This window comes from Chiloscyllium punctatum, chromosome 10, assembly GCF_047496795.1.
Source record: "Chiloscyllium punctatum isolate Juve2018m chromosome 10, sChiPun1.3, whole genome shotgun sequence".
In the NCBI taxonomy this organism is placed as follows: Eukaryota; Metazoa; Chordata; class Chondrichthyes; order Orectolobiformes; family Hemiscylliidae; genus Chiloscyllium; species Chiloscyllium punctatum.
The window spans coordinates 105,246,670-105,264,354 of record NC_092748.1 but is presented as its reverse complement, the minus strand read 5'-3'; the positions used below and the strand labels follow the sequence as shown (position 1 = coordinate 105,264,354).

The following is a 17,685-nucleotide window of genomic DNA, read 5'->3' as shown; positions in this document are numbered from 1 at the left end:
GTATTGTAGGGGTCTTCTGTGGCTATCCTATTTCAAAGAAGTATGCTGTTTTGGAAAATGTGGGGGTGATGGACTCTCAGGGGAATGTAGCACATACAGCCACGTTTTTGGTTTCGAGACCGGCTCGAATGAAATGAGGTGCATGTCGGGTTCTAAGAGATCAATTGTGTTAGGGGACTCTCTAATCTGAGGCAGAAACGTTTCTGTGGTCAGCAGCAAAAAATGCGAATGGTGCGTTGCCTGGATCAAGGATGTCTCAGAGAGGGTGCAGAATGTTCTCAAGGGGAGAGAGACCAGCAGGAGGTAATTGTACAACTTAGAACCAATTGTACAAATTGGTACATTGGAACCAATAGGAAGGAAAAAGAATGAGATTCTGAAGGGGGAATATAGAGAGTTAGGCAGGAATTTAAAAAGGAGATCTTCAAGAGCAGTAACATCTGTAATACTCCGGGTTTTAAAAGCTAGTGAGGGCAGGAATAGGACGATAGAGCTGCCGTATGCATGCATGGCTGAGGGGCTGTTGTATGTGAGAAGAATTCACATTTTTGGATGATTAAAATCTCCTCTGGGGTACAAGTGACCTGTACAAGAAGGACTGATTGCACCTGAATTTGAAGGGGCTTAATACACTGGCAGGGAGATTTGCTAGAGCTGCTCAGGAGGGTGGGGGGGGGGCACCCAGGGAGATAGTGAGGAAAGAGAACAGTCTGAAATTCATACAATTGATAAAAGAAGTGAGACAAACAGTCAGGCAGGGACAAAGCAGTGAACCAAGGTAGGATTGATAAATTAGAATACATTTATTTCAATGAAAGAGGTCGAACAGGGAAGGCAGATGAACTCAGGGCATGGTTAGGAACATGGGACTGGGATATCAGAGCAATTACAGAAATATGACTCAGGGATGGACAAGACTGGCAGATTAATGTTCCAGGTTACAAATGCTAAAGAAAGGATAGAAAGGAAGGCAAGGAGTGGCATTTTTGAGAAGGGATGTACTGAGGAAGGATATTCCCAGAAATATATCCAGGGAAGTTATTTGGGTTGAACTGAGAAATAAGAACGGGATGATCACCTTATTGGGATTGCATTAGAGACCCCCGAATAGTCAGAGGGAATTTGAAAAACACATTTGGATGGAGATCTTAGTAATCTGTAAGAATAACAGGGTGGTTATGGTGGGGGGATTTTAACTTTCCAAACGTAGACTGGGACTGCCATGGTGTTAAGGGTTTAGATTTAGAGGAATTTGTTAAGTGTGTACAGGAAATTTTTCTGATTCAATATGTAGATGTACCTACAAGAAAAGGTGCAAAACTTGACGTACTGTTGGGAAATAAAGCAGGGCAGGTGACTGGGGTATCAGTGGGGGAGCACTTTGGGGGCAGCGACCATAATTCTATTAGTTTTAAAATAGCGATGGAAAAGGATAGACAAGATCTAAAAGTTAAAGTTCTGAATTGGAGGAAGGCTAATTTTGACAGTAAAAGGCAAGAACTTTCAAAAGCTGTTTGGGGGCAGATACTTGCAGGTAAAGGGATGGCTGGAAAATGGGAAGCCTTCAGAAATGAGATAACGAGAGTCCAGAAACAGTGCATTCCTGTTAGGGTGAAAGAAAAGGCTGGTAGATGTAGGGAATATTGGATGACTAAAGAAATTGAGGGTTTAGTTAAGAAAAAGAAGGAGGCATATGTCAAGATAAATCGAATGAATCCTTAGAAGAGTATAAAGGCAGTAGGACTTTACTTGAGGGAAGACAGGATGGCTAAAAGGGGACATGAGATAGCTTTCGTAAATAGAGTTAAGGAGAATCCAAATGGTTTTTACAAATAGATTAAGGACAAAAGGGTAACAAGGGAGAGAATAGGACACCTCAAAGATCATCAAGGCGGCCTTTCTGTGGAGCTGCAGAAAATGGGGGAGATACTTAACAAGTATTTTTCATCAGTATTTACTGTGGAAACGACATGGAAGATATAGAATGTGGGGAAGTAGGTGGTGACATCTTGAAAAATGTCCATATTATAGAGGAGGAAGTACTGGATGTCTTGGAACACATAAAAGTGGATAAATCCCCAGAACCTGATCAGGTGTACCCTCGACCTCTGTGGGAAGCTAGGGAAGTGATTGCTGGGCCCTTACTGAGATATTCGTATCATCAATAGTCACAGGTGAGGTGCCAGAAGACTGGAGGTTGGCTAACGTGCTGTCACTGTTTGAGAAGGGTGGAAAGGACATGCCAAGGAACTATAGACCAGTGAGCCTGACATCGGTAATGGGCAAGTTGTTGGAGGGAATGCTGATGGACAGGATGTACATGTATTTGGAAAGGCAAGGACTGATTAGGGATAGTCAACACAGCTTTGTGTGTGGGAAATCATGTCTCACAAACTAGATTCAGTTTTTTGAAGAAGTAACAAAGAGGATTGATGAGGGCAGGTCATAGATGTGATCTATATGGACTTTAGTAAGGCGTTCAACAAGGTTCCCCACGGGAAACTGATTACCAAGGTTAGATCTCACGGAGTACAGGGAGATCTAGCCATTTGGATACAGAACTGGCCTCAACATAAAAGGTGGTCGTGGAGAATTGTTTTTCAGACTGGAGGCCTGTGACCAGTGGAGTGCCACAAGGATCAGTGCTGGGTCCACTACTTCTCGTCATGGATATGAATGATTTGGATGTGAGCATAAGAGGAATAGTTAGTAAGTTTGCAGATGACACCAACATTGGAGGTGTGGTCGACTGCAAAGAAGGTTACATCAGATTACAATGGGTTCTTGGTCAGATCGGCCAAAGGGCTGAGAAGTGGCAGATGGAGTTTAATTTAGATAAATGTGAGGTGCTGCATTTTGGGAAAGCAAATCTGAGCAGGACTGATACACTTAATGGTAAGGTCTGAGGGAATGTTGCTGAACAAAAAGACCTTGGAGTGCAGGTTCATAGCTCCTTGAAAGTGGAGTCGCAGGTAGATAGGATAGTGAAGAAGGTGTTTAGTATGCTTTCTTTATTGATCAGAGTATTGAGTACAGGAGTTGGGAGGTTATGTTACGGCTGTACAAAATGTTGGTTAGGCCATTTTTGGAATATTGTGTGCAATTCTGGTCTCCTTCCTATTGGAAGAATGTTGTGAAATTTGAAAGAGTTCAGAAAAGATTTACAAGGATGTTGCCAGAGTTGGAGGATTTGAGCTATAAGGAGAGGTTGAATAGGCCAGGGCTGTTTTCCCTGGAGCTTCGGAGGCTGAGGGGTGACCTTATAGACATTTATAAAATTATAAGGGGCATGGGTAGGATAAATAGACAAAGCCTTTTCCCTGGGGTCAGGGAGTCCAGAACTAGAGGGCATAGGCTTAGGGAGAGAGGGGAAAGATTTAAAAAACACCTCAGAGGCGACTTTTTCACACAGAGTGGTACATGTATGAAATGAGCTGCCAGAGGAAGTGGTGGAGGCTGGTACAATTGCAACATTTTAAAGGCATCTGGAAGGCCTTCTGAATGGGAAGGCTGTGGAGGGATATGGGCCGGGTGCTGGCAGGTAGGACTAGATTGGGTTGGGATAGCTGGTCGGCATGGACAAGTCGACCGGAAGGGTCTGTTTCCATGCTGTACATCTCTATGACTCTGTGACTGTAAATGCCTAAATATAACACAGCAATTTTTTTTTAAATTACTGATTTACTTTGTGGGCAGGTTAAATATTTCACAAAATTTGTGTCATACACTTGCCAAAACTGTTTTCTGGCTTGGGGCACAAGTGAAAGGATTGGAGGAAAGTGTCAGACAGTACCCCGAAGAATCCCTCTTGTGTGGAAACAGGCCATTTGGCCCATCAAGTCCACAGTGATCCTCCAAACAGCATCCCACCCAGACTCACCCCTTACCACTTCCTGGTAGCTCTGCATTTATCATGGTTAACCCACCTACCCTACACATCCCTGATCATTGAACAGGTTCGCATGGCTAATCTCCACTGCTGCACACCTTTGGACTGTGGGAGGAAACTGGAGCACCCAGAGGAAACCCATGCAGACACAGGGAGAACGTGCAACCACCACATAGACATCGCTTGAGGGTGAAATCGAACTCTGGTCCCTAGCACTGTGAGGCACCAGTGCTAACCACTGAGCCACTGTGCCACCCTTTCTGATAAAATTTATTATTTCTCAGTTTGAGAAATGCTGCTGAAGGAGAAGGCAATTTATAGAATTGCAATCCAATACAGGAAAAGCAAGCACACAAAGTAAATGCGAAAGGGCAAATGAGATCGAATCAAATGTGCTTTTCCTTAATAATATGGGTGAGAATGATGCCAAGGAAGCAAACAGATAATTGATGACTTAAGTAAATATTTCAGACTGCAATGACTGGGGATTTCTGCATAATTGAATCAAGGTACCTTTCGTGAAAGTTGGAGATAGGAATGGAAATCTAAGGCCAAGCAGCGAAAGTAATTAATTCTTAGTCAACTGATACATTTATAATGAAATTGGATAATTACCCACTGAAGAAATTGTGGAGATTTTAACAGATTGTCTGACTCATTTGGAGGGGTTGGTGATAGAGTGTAGGTAGAGAAACAGTTCAGGTACCCAGCATTGAGGCATATCCATTCTGATCTGGAATGTTAATACTTTCTTTCACTGTTGCTGTAAGGCTGTAGTATAGCAGCAATGATTTAGTGTGGTTTAGCAGAAAGATTACAGAGGACAAAATTGTGGGCTGAAGGGCCTGCTCTGTGCTGTACTGTTCTATGTTCTATGTTAAAATGAAAAATCTTTCCATGCAGAGGATAGTAGGTGTCTGAAATCTGTTTGTCTATATGACAGGGAGGAATTGAAGAGTGTGCTGCTGGAAAAGTACAGCTGGTCAGGCAGCATCCAAGGAGCAGGAGAATCAACGTTCATCAGGAAATTTGCTGGTCTGCATGACAGAAAACCTCAACATACTTAAAAGGAATCTGAATCTGAACATGAATTGCTGTAAACTACAGATCAGGTGCTGGAAAATAGGATACAGATAGGTGGCTGAAAAATTGAGCTGGTGGAGACATGACTGCAGTGGTTGGAAGGAGGTCAGGCACGTGGACCTCATAGAATGTGTGTTCCTTGATTGGACAGCCCCAATCAGGCAGCCCGAGCTGACAGAAGTCTGTTCACTCTGAGAGCTGGCTCTGGGGGAGCTGGATCAATGTCAAGGAGTATGCACATGTAAATAAAGGGTGACCAGCTGACAGGAGTCTGGCCTCTGTGGAGTTATTTCAATGACAGTCTGAATAACCATATACGTGGGGTATCTTATCCATGTATGATGTGATTGGATAATAATTTTGAGGCCGAGTCTAATTCTTGAGGGGTATGACAGAAGCTGAGAAGCGTCTCAATGCAGAAAGAGGCCTTTCAGCCCATCATGCTTCCACTGGTTAGTTGAAAGAGCACCATGACTGAGCGCCAATTTCCTGCTTTTCCACCAATTCTTTGCACATTATTAATATCCAAATATCATCCAGTGCCCTCTTGGATGCTACACTTGAACCTGCCTCCACCAAATTGCAAGGTCGTATCTTCCCTACCCTAACTATGCGCTGTGTGGAAAAGTTTTAACTCACTTCACCCTTGCTTCTTTTGCCGATCACTTTAAAGCTATGTCCTCTCATTAATATTCCTATTACAGGTGGGAACCATTTCTCACGATTTCCTTGGATCCAGCCCATTCACGAATTTGAGAACATCTCTCAGATCACCTCTTAACCTCCTTCTCTCCAACAGTCCCAACCACTTTGAGGCTGAACTTCCTCAGCCATCAAGCCATTCTTGTAAACCACTTCTGCACCCTCTCCAACGTGTTTACATCTTTTCTCTGTGTCACCCAGACATGGGTTTAAATCCCACCAAAACAGCTGGTGGACTTTAAATTCAATTAGTAATCCAGAAACTGAAGATTAGACTCAGCAATGTTAACGAAGAAACTCACTGATTGGTGCCAAAACCCCTCAGGTTCACTCACATCTACCAGGGAAGGGAATTTACTGTTCCTGCCTGGTCTGGTCTGCACTGGACTCCAAACCACAGAAATGCAGTTGATCTTAACTGCCCTCTGAACCAGGCAGCGAGCCCTGGTGCAGCGCATTGGCTGCGGGACATGAATCAGTACGTGGGGAAACAGCCCCGGAGCACGACAAAGAACAAAGGACAAAGCACAAAGAACAAAGAAAATTTACACCCAGAAACAGGCCCTCCAAGCCTGAGCCGATCCAAATCCATTGTCCAAACCTGTTACCCAATTCCTAAGCATCTGTATCCCTCTGCTCCCCACCGACTCATGCAGCTGTTCAGACACACCTTAATTGAATCTACCGTGCCTGCCTCTACCACCTCTGCTGGTAACGCGTTCCAGGACATGGGGAAGGGGCCGTGGAGCAGGACGTGGGAGTAAATAGCCCCAGAGCAGGACGTGGGGAAGGTGCCCTGGAGCAGGACATAGGAGTAAACAGTCTCGGACCAGGACATGGGGGGAAACATCCCCAGGGCAGGACGTGGGGAAGGAGCCCTGGAGCAGTATGTGGGGGTAAACATCCCCGGATCAGGATGTGGGAAACAGACCCGGAGCAGGGAGTGGGGAAACAGCCCCGGAACAGGGAGTGAGGGAAATAGCTCTGGAACAGGGAGTGAGGGAAACAGTCCTGGAGCAGGGAGTGAGGGAAACAGCCCAGGAGCAGGGAGTGAGGGAAACAGTCCTGGAGTAGGGAGTGAGGGAAACAGCCCTGGAGCAGGGAGTGAGGGAAACAGACCCGGAGCAGGGAGTGAGGGAAACAGCCCTGGAGCAGGGAGTGAGGAAACAGCCCCGGAGCAGGGAGTGAGGGAAACAGCCCTGGAGCAGGGAGTGAGGGAAACAGCCCCGGAGCAGGGAGTGAGGGAAACAGTCCTGGAGCAGGGAGTGAGGGAAACAGCCCCGGAGCAGAGAGTGAGGGAAGCAGCCCAGGAGCAGGGAGTGAGGGAAACAGTCCTGGAGCAGGGAGTGAGGGAAACAGCCCCGGAGCAGAGAGTGAGGGAAGCAGCCCAGGAGCAGGGAGTGGGGAAGGAGACCCGGAGCAGGGAGTGGGAAAACAGCCCCAGAGCATCGCATGGGCAAGCAGCCAAGGAGCAGGGAGTGACGGAAACAGTCCCAGAGCAGGGAGTGGGGAAAAGACCCAGAGCAGGGAGTGAGGGAGACAATCCCCAAGCAGGGAGTGAGGGAAACAGTCCTGGAGCAGGGAGTGGGGAAACAGCCCCGGAGCAGGGAGTGAGGGAAACAGTCCCGGAGCAGGGAGTGGGGAAACAGCCCCGGAGCAGGGAGTGAGGGAAACAGTCCCGGAGCAGGGAGTGGGGAAACAGCCCCGGAGCAGGGAGTGAAGGAAACATCCCCGGAGCAGATTAGATTAGATTACTTACAGTGTGGAAACAGGCCCTACGGCCCAACAAGTCCACACCGACCCGCTGAAGCGCAACCCACCCAGACCCATTCCTCTACATTTACCCCTTTACCTAACACTACAGGCAATTTATCCTGGCCAATTCACCTAATCCGCACATCTTTGGACTGTGGGAGGAAACCGGAGCACCCGGAGGAAACCCATGCAGACACGGGGAGAACGTGCAAACTCCACACAGACAGTCGCCTGAGGTGGGAATTGCACCCGGGTCTCTGGCGCTGTGAGGCAGCAGTGCTAACCACTGTGCCACCGTGCCGCCCTGGGAGTGGGGAAACAGCCCCAGAGCAGGGAGTGAGGGAAACAGCCCCAGAGCAGGAGTGGGGAAGGAGCCCCGGAGCAGGGAGTGGGGAAACTGCCCCAGAGCAGGAGTGGGGAAGGAGCCCCGGAGCAGGGAGTGGGGAAGGAGCTCCAGAGCAGGGAGTGGGGAAGGAGCCCCAGAGCAGGAGTGGAGAAGGAGCCCCGGAGCAGGAGTGGAGAAGGAGCCCCGGAGCAGGGAGTGAGGGAAACAGCCCCGGAGCAGGAGTGGAGAAGGAGCCCCGGAGCAGGAGTGGAGAAGGAGCCCCGGAGCAGGGAGTGGGGAAGGATCCTCAGAGCATCACATGGGCAAGCAGTCAAGGAACAGGGAGTGGAGAAACTGCCTCCAGAACAGGGAGTGGGGAAAACAGTTGCAGAGCAGCGTACAGGCAGCAAGTCCCCGGCAGAGACTGGCATGGGAAAGGCAGTCCTGACAATCACCTTGAGTGCGGTACGGAGCAGACTGGAGGGCTTGGAACGGAGCGATGACTGTGTTGGACTGGGGTCTGGCGCGGGCTGTGAGAGTCATGGCCCCGCTCTGAGCTACTGCAATGTAATGTTTATCTGAAATGTCTTACTTTACCATAACGTAAACCCTTTAATGATGTTTTATTTCTAACTTATTTTTCAACTCTATAAAGTAAAGCAATTTATTTGATTCTTCTGTTGTAACCAAGTTTGTCCCTAGGTACCTGTACCTGAGATGTCACCATAAGAGGCACACATTGTAAAAGCTTCCACAATGGTGTACATGTGATAATAAAAGGATATTATATTCTATTTTAAATAGCTCAGCAAGGGCAATTAAGAATGAGCAACAAATGTTACCCTCACCAGTGATGCACATATCTCATGAAAGAATGAATAAAAATACATCGTTCTCTAACAAAACAAATTACAATTGAGTTATTCAGCCATAGACTGAAAGGAGGAGTGTTGGCAGGAATTTTCAAATTCACATTTGCACCACATGGCAGCCGAGGTTGAATGTACTGAAATGCATGATCATTCGTCCATCCCCCATGTTCAGAGCATCACAACCTTACTTATGAAATGCAGCCTTTGTTATTAAGAACTGACATCTCATCCTAGATCATGCAGCTACATTTACAGAGAGCACTGAATAGACAGCTTTGTAACTCTGCAGTCTTGTGTAAAATGAGTGATCACAATGACACCCTCCGTGGGCAAGAATAATGAAGAAAAGAAAGAGTTTTAAGCTTCCTATGGGACATTATGTCCAGTTTAAACAGTTTGTCTTACTGGGAGTCATGATTTGGAGATGCTGGTGTTGGACTGGAGTGTACAAAGTTAAAAATCACACCACACCAGGTTATAGTCCAACAGGATTATTTGGATGTACTAGCTGATGAAGGAGCAGCACTCTGAAAGCTAGTGCTTCCAATTAAACCTGTAGGACTATAACCTGGTGTTGTGTGATTTTTAACTTTGTCTTACTGGAGTTAGTTTTTAAGGTAAACATACTAGTTCAGGATTTTCTGATTAAATTTGAACTTGCTTCAAGTTAGAGGAAATGCCATGATTAGGATCTAAACCTCTTGAACTTCCTATTGCCTGATCACTCACATGTTCATCATCACGTGAGCCAGAATTGCTACATTTTCATGCAACATCAGTGGAGAAGGGTCTACCATTCCCAAAATTGCTATGCTTGTTAGGCAACTGCAAATTACCTTACCCAGTTATCAATTATCAAATGACACTGAGTGACAAGAAATTCTTCTTCAAAGAGAGAAGAGATACATGATAAGTGAGCAGGTAGGGAACTAACAAAAATGAGCACAAACTGTTACGTTGAAGTTTGAAAGATTAATTTATATGACATGTAGCTATGTATAGTCATGTCTGTCTTTATGAGATAATACATTTTATCTTTGGAAGAAAGAAGAATATTGGGTTATGTTAGGATTGTCAGTATTTATTTATGAGCATACAAACAAGGAACAGCAGCAGGCCACTCTGCCCTTTGAACTTGCTCTGGCATTCAATAAGAACTGATCTGATTTCAACCTCAACATTCGTGCCTATCCCAATAATCTTTCAGTCCCTTGGAATCTACCAAGAATCCACCTCCCTCTGATACACTCCAAAGATGTGCAGGTCAGGTGAATTGGCCATGCTAAACTGCCCGTAGTGTTAGGTAAGGGGTAAATGTAGGGGTATGGGTGGTATGCGCTTCGGCGGGTCGGTATGGACTTGTTGGGCTGAAGGGCCTGTTTCCACACTGTAATGTAATCTAATCTAAAAGAAAATCTAAAAATAAACTTGCTCCAGAGCCTCCCCAAATGTCAACCTCCCCAAAATCTCCCTAAACACAACTCCATTTAAAAACAAAGCTCTCCTCCATGATTACTACATTTTTAAAAAAATCTCTTCAATGTGTCTAATTTCATAGAAAACAAAACCAAGCTGTCCACATATTTAGGGATTCACCATTCTCTGCCATTTCAGGAAGGGAATTACAAAGACGAACAACCCTCCGAGAGGACATCTGTTTATTCATAGAGTCATAGAGATGTCCAGCACGGAAACAGACCCTTGGGTCCAACTCGTCTATGCCGACCAGATCTCCCAACCCAATCGAGTCCCACCTGCCAGCACCCAGCCCATATCCCTCCAAACCCTTCCTATTCATATACCCATCCAAATGCCTCTTAAATGTTGTAATTGTACCAGCTTCCACCACTTCCTCTGGCAGCTCATTCCATACACGTACCACCCTCTGCGCCTGTCCATTTTAAATGAGAACCCTATTATTTCTGATTACATGAGATATACTCATGATATTACCACTGTATCATAGCATCTGAGCTGACGGCATACAAGTCACAGACTCCATCTTATCTTGAATACGTGAAGCATGATACCCTGAAGAAAGCATGCTATTCCTTATAACAGAATAATTTAATGCGAGCCAAGATACAGAAGGGCCTGTGAATATTGTATCGGTATATATTACAGAGCTGTAATAAACACCTGTTGGATTTTTCAGTGCCGTGTTATCCTTGACCTACTTTCCTATGTTATGAGGGGTCACATAAGAATTCCTGCATCAGGGAAGTTAAACATCACACAACACCAGGTTATAGTCCAACAGGTTTAATTGGAAGCTCCTTCATTGGAGCATCCTCTGAAAGCTAGTGTGATTCCAATTAAACCTGTTGGACTATAACCTGGTGTTGTGTGATTTTTAACTTCGTACATTCCAATCCAACACCGACATCTCCAAATCATGCATCAGGGAAGGTTACCTCGCTGGAGCAAAACACACATCATAGAGTCATAGAGTCCTCCAGCATGTAGACAGACCCTGCATCATAAACTGGTCCATGCTGACCAAAATGTCCATCCTTGCTAACCCCATTTCCTATTCCCCACTTGGCCCATATCCTTCCACACCATCACATTCCTCCAGCAGCTTTTTTTTTTACCAAAGTAGATCCATTTGAATTATTTTTCAGTTTAAAATTTCCATGGAATTATCATTTCACAGAGAAAGTTATTCAAAGAAGAACAAAAGTATTTAATGTATAAGTTCAGGAACATTACTTCTAATAATTTTTGCTACCAACATGCACTACGGTCAATGGGAGTAGAGCCAAATATGGAGTTGGGTCAAATGGCCCCAAGGATTTGTTAAGCCAGTGCATTTACAGCATTTCCCGAGATATAATTAATTCTCAAAATTCCGAAAAGACTTTGTTCCCACATTATCAACAAAGATGCTAGGCTTCCCTGTATATCCAGATGGTGAAGCTCTGCTTCGGGGAATCAGCATAATTTTAAGGGACAGGATCCCCACAAAGAAATGTGAACAAACAAATGGATTCAACATATGGTGTAACTTGATTGAAAATGCACTGCTGCTCACACGGTCCACTATCATTTTATTTTCTCTGGAGTTGCTGGATTCTATCACATCCATGCAAGATGGAAAACAGGAGATGCTGACATTCTGATCTAAAATCTGAGTGGCAGAATTGGGTACAACTGACAGTTCAAGTGAAAATTCTGCTTGGATTTTGATACCATTTCCCGTTCAGATTTCCCTTAATTTTTAAGGCATAACACTTTCACAAATCAGAGCGTTTGCACAAAATGCCAGAATGCAATTGTTTTTTTCCTGCATTGAATACATTTCCTGATATATTTAACAGTGAGATTTACTGCAGATTCACTAACATAATCAGGAATTGTCTTGCTACAATTCACTGTGGCTCAGTGGTTAGCATTATTGCCTCAGTGCTAAGGCCCTGGGTTCGATTCAAACCTTGGGTTACTGTGCGTATCCCACAATCCAAAGATGTGCAGATTAAGTGAATTGGCCATGGTAAATTGCCCATAGTGTTCAGGGGCGTATAGGTTAGGCGCATTAGTTAGGGTAGGAGAATAGGTCTGGGTTGGTTACTCTTTGGAGGGTCACTGTAGACTTATTGAGCTGAAGGGCCTTTTTACACACTGTACAGATTCTATGAAGTAAAAAGTATTTCAAATAATTGTTTTGACTTTCTATGAATAACCCAGCTTTAAACACTGTACAGCAGTGTTCACCAGTTTTATCAGTTCACTACAGTGTGTGTAATTTTCTAAGAAATAATTTTCGATGCATGAAAGCTTTTATAAAGCTTCAAGCATTCACACCTTAAAGTGCCTCGTTAAATACCCAGAAAGGGGCAAACAATGAAACTTCAATGGCAATTAATTCAAAACTGAGGCCATGACCACTTATTTGGATAAGATTGACAATCAGTACAATGGTCTTCTTTCAAATCAGTGCAAATTAACGCAGAAACCTAACTGCAGGATTTCATTTGTATTTCAAATTCCTCCATCCTTGATTTAATTGACATTTTGGGCAAATTGTTAGAACCCAGAATGAGGATTGACTTGGAGATGATTAATAATTGCAAAAGGAAATTAGACTGGCACTTGAGCTAGTAAACAAGCAGACTATGGAAAAGAGCAGAAAAATGGGACTGACTGAATCACTTCATGGAAAATCGACACAAACTGAATGGGCCTCCTTCTGTTTTGAATATGATTCTATGACCTGGATTCTGATCTTATGAAGGACTTGAGATTTTGCAAGATAGTTATGTTTTAAAACAGCTTCTTTTAATTCATAGTAAAAAGGGAGTGCATAAACTCATTCTGGTTTTCAAGGTTTGTGTAAAGATTTGGAGCTTAATGTCGATTGTCTTGGTTGTGTTGGATGCTGCCTGAACTGCTGTGCTCTTCCAGCACCACTAATCCAGTATTTGGTTTTCAGCATCTGCAGTCATTGTTTTTACCTTGGTTGTGGGTATGGTCGCCAAGCTGGGAAATTGATATGCAGATGCTTTGTCCTCTGTCTAGGTGACATCTTCAGTGCTTTGGAGCCTCCTGTGAAGTGCTGCTGTACTGTCTCTTCTGGAATTTATTTGGATACCATTTCTGCTGCTTCCAGTTATCTGTTCTGGTTGGTTGTTGGAGTGGCCGGTATATTTGGCCCAGGTCAATGAGCTTGTTGATGGAGTCTGTGGATGAGTGCCATGCTTCTAGAAATTCTCTGGCTGTCCTCTGTTTAGCCTGTCCTATGATCGTTGTGTTGTCCCAGTTGAATTGGTGGTCCTTGTCATCTATAGCTACTAGGGACAGCTGGTTGTGGCGTTGAGTGGCTTATTGGTGTTCATGGATGTGGATTGCTAGTTGTCTGCCTGTTTTTTTCTATATAGTGCATGCAATCTTTGCATGAAATCTTGTAAATTCCATTTCTCTTGCACATGATGGGTATAGGGGAGTTGTTTTCTGAGCGTAGCTGTCAGTTTATGGGCTGTCATGAAGCACTATTTTCTGGGACAACACAATGATTATAGCACAAACCAAAGATAGGACAGCAGGAAAGTTCCTAGAAACATGGCATTCAGTCACAGACTCCATCAACAAGCTCATTGACCGAGACCCAGTACATCGGCCACTACAATGAACAACTGGAACAGGCAACTGGAAGCAGCAGGAATGGAACCAAATCAATTCCAGAAGACGCTGTATAGCATCGCTTCACAGGAGGCTCCAAAGCACTGAAGATGTCACCTAGACAGGGGATGAAACATCTGCAAGTCAACTTCCCAGCTCTGTGATCATACCCACAACCACATAATTGTGGTTTTGCTTGGTAGCTACATAAGGTACAGGTCAAGTCTTGTTGCAAGACACATGACAAATTTACCATCTGGAAACAAAGGACAGGAACAGGAATGCAACATTTACAGAATAAGAGAAAACATGCTTATCTGCTAACCACCAGGCAGAATGGTGGAATTTCTGTGTCTCTCATTTAAGCACTGTAGAGCAGGTCATTGACTTCGGGTATCAGACTGCAGCGCATGTCCCTGTCTGCATCAGTGATGCTCAGCTGATGATGGCTAAAACTGTCAAGGAACTGGGAATGATGATCACCAACATTCTGTCCTCATCCACCAACGCCAACATGATGGTCAAGAAAACACAACAACATCTCTACTTCTTCAGGAGGTGAAGGAAATTTGGCATGTCCACAAGGACTCTTACCAATTTTTGTAGATACACCATAGAAAGCATTCTATCTGGATGCATCAGAGTATGGTTTAATGATTGCTCTTCCCAAGACCGCAAGAGATTACAGAGAGTTGTGAACACAGCCCTGTCCATCACACAAACCAGCCTTCCATCCATTAACTCCATTGACTGATTTCACAAATTTATAAAATAATTTGTAGTGCAACTTCCACCTTCAAGGTTGTTATAATCCCCATGGAGGCTGAGAAACACTGAATTGTCAGTGTTGTTCATAAAAGAAACACATGATAAGACTTCAAATTTTAAAAGTGCTGTGACTAACAAAGTAAAATCAGCACTAGGTCAGTCAGTAGGCCGATCAAAATGTCACAATCCTGAAAGGTGGTTGTAAAATCCTCAAAATAAACAAATTCACTGTACTCTTCACAGGAGTATCAACAATCCTTGCAGTTCTGACTCTGATTTGGAAATCGGAATTGTGGTAATAATGGAATTCTATTGCACAACTGTATAAAAAGGAACAGTGCCAAATGTTCAAAGTCAGTGAAAAAGTGAGTCATCTGTTCAAATTTACCTCTGAATAACAACTCCTTGTCAGTCATCAGATTCCAAATGTACTTACTGATCATACAGCATTGATGTGAAGCATTCTACACCGTTCAAATGTTCTTACATAAAAGGTAAAATAGAACACTGCAAGTGCCCGTTCACACCTCCTCCCGGGGGTGGGGGTGGGGGTGGGGAGGGGGAGGGGGGGGATGGAATGCTTATGTGTCTGAGTGTGTGTCTGTCTGTCTGTGTGTGTGTCTATGTGTGTGTGTGTATCTCTGTGTGTGTGTGTGTGTGTATAGTCTCCACAATGAAGCCAGTAAGTCTGCTGTGTGCAGTCTTGCCTTCTACACCTTCACTTGGCTATCTGCTGCCAACAGGAATGATGGCAAGATTCTGAGAATCCTTTCTGTCGTGATTTTTTTTAAAATTTCCCAGCTCACCCCCAGTCTGATTCGATTGAAGGCACAACAATACATCCCTGTGGAAAACAGTCAAAGAATGATAAAGGCAATGAAACTACAAAGTCATACAGCATTGATGGAAATGTTAGGGTTCTCCTTTTTTAGTTAATGCCCTCAGTAACATTTTCCTGTTTCCGTTTCATTAATCGTAACAAAATACAATTGTATATGACAGAAAGAGACCATTTGGACTGCTGTGTCTATGCAGCACCACAGTTATTGATGTAGAAGAGTTTTTCATGGTTTCTGAAAACCAGTCAAGAGGAACCTTATGTACTCTGTAAATAGGCCAGAAAAAAGAATGAGTCAAATCAAAACAAAAATAATGATATTTTTTGTATCATCTGAAGGAGGAAAAGGGTCTCAGTAAATATTTGCAAACTTTGCACTTTTAGTAGAGATATTTTTGTCGATCAGCTTTTATCTAGGAAAAGACATCAGCCACCAAATGTCATGCCACTTAAAACATTCCCCATCTTACTAAGATAGACATGACTGATATCTAATGTTGATCTTCTCTCCTTTGCTCACAGGAGTCACTAACTCATGGCTGAGTGATTCTCAATGGAATCCTGCTCTGAGATCAGGGTCAGTCAGGAAACCTTAGACTGCAAGGGCAGAATTTTATTAAAGCAACTGACGAACTGACTTCAAATTTCATTGTGCGTTTCCTGACATTTTTTTAAAAAGAAAGTGAGACTCATGCATTAAAAGTGCAGCTTGACTTCCCTGAAAAATGCAGAACCTGCAAATGAAATGCATTGATGGTTATTCACAATTTTTTTTAGATTAGATTACTTACAGTGTGGAAACAGGCCCTTCAGCCCAACAAGTCCACACCGACCTGCTGAAGCGCAACCCACCCATACCCCTACATTTACCCAACACAACGGGCAATTTAGCATGGCCAATTCACCTGACCTGCGCATCTTTGGACTGTGGGATGAAACCGGAGCACCCGGAGGAAACCCACGCAGACACGGGGAGAATGTGCAAACTCCACACAGAGAGTTGCCTGAGTTGGGAATTGAACCCGGGTCTCTGGCGCTGTGAGGCAGCAGTGCTAACCACTGTGTCATCGTGCCGCCCAGATGGACTCTCTGTTTAAGATTTAAGATTTATTTGGGATCAAGGAGATGCCAGGCTCCCTTCAATAAGAATAATTAATTGTGCAAGACATCATAATGGAAGGGAATTCAATGCAAATTAAAACACACAGATACCAGATGCCAGGAAATAAAATGCCATGGAAGTAAGTGGCATCCGTGTGGCACACATGTTTCTAGCTCTTCCAAAGACAGCTATGCCTGGCTAGTGCCAAAAGTATTTAGATTAAGTAATCCCCAAGACAAAGTGACAAAATATTTACCACTGTCAAATCAAAATTAAGATCCAACAATATATTGGTTCTTGAAGTGGATATGTGACTGAGTAAACTGAAATAAGTCAGCAATGAAACAGTGAATAAATCTACTGAGCCAGCAAGCAACAATTGACAGCTCACAACTGATGTCTCTGTTCGATTTTACACCATTCAGAAACAGGAGACATTGCCTGAAAAGTAACTCAGGCCTTTGAGTAAAGTATATGGCATTAAAACAACAAGCAGAGCTTACAAATTACACTAAAAGACACATTTTGTTGAAGCTTTCCACTTTGTACTCACAAGGACTCATAAGAATCTACTGTAAAGGGGAACTAATTTTGATTTATGCTGCTTAGGAAGATCAATTTAAAGGTGAGCAATCTTTTTAAACAGTATGAGAAGGGAGAGTTGATTGCTGGGTAAATAGGCTAGGGCGTTGTCATGAAAAATGGACCAATTAGTTAATGACTAACAATTAATTGCCAAGATTTATTTAAATTTAACCCTGACTGGTCATCCATTGCGCTAAGAGATGAACAGAGAATGGTTGTCACTTTTGTTTTCAGTTGAAACAGGTGCAATGCGAGGATTTAAACGTGGCTTGGCAGTTAATTATCAGTCCTCATCTACATGCTGTATTCTTTGCAGCAACACCTCTACCAAACAGACAGTCCATTGCCAAGCATCACCACCCTCAACTTTAAAAGATATTCCTCTTTAAATTGGCAATTTTATGAATTGTTTGGTGAGGGCAAGATGAAAGTTTCAATAAAATATGCCTTGATTCTGCAATACCCAAGTTTTTGCTGCCAGCAATTTCTGGAAAATGTACATCATGAGAAATATAGCAAGAATGGGTGGTTCTAGCAGAGTGAACAGATGCTGATTTTACTAATAGTAAGCATGTACCAGTCAACAGTTTGTGTCCTGTTTATGGTCTGATTATAAGTTAGCAGATGACATGAAATTTGGTGCAGCTG

General features: G+C 43.7%; 1 protein-coding gene across 2 annotated transcripts in view; it reads right to left on the bottom strand.

Annotated features, from left to right (window-relative positions):
• Nucleotides 1-17,685, bottom strand: part of LOC140482416 (contactin-associated protein-like 5) — a 1,296,746-nt gene that overhangs the window by 845,204 nt on the left and 433,857 nt on the right. The window lies entirely within an intron of this gene.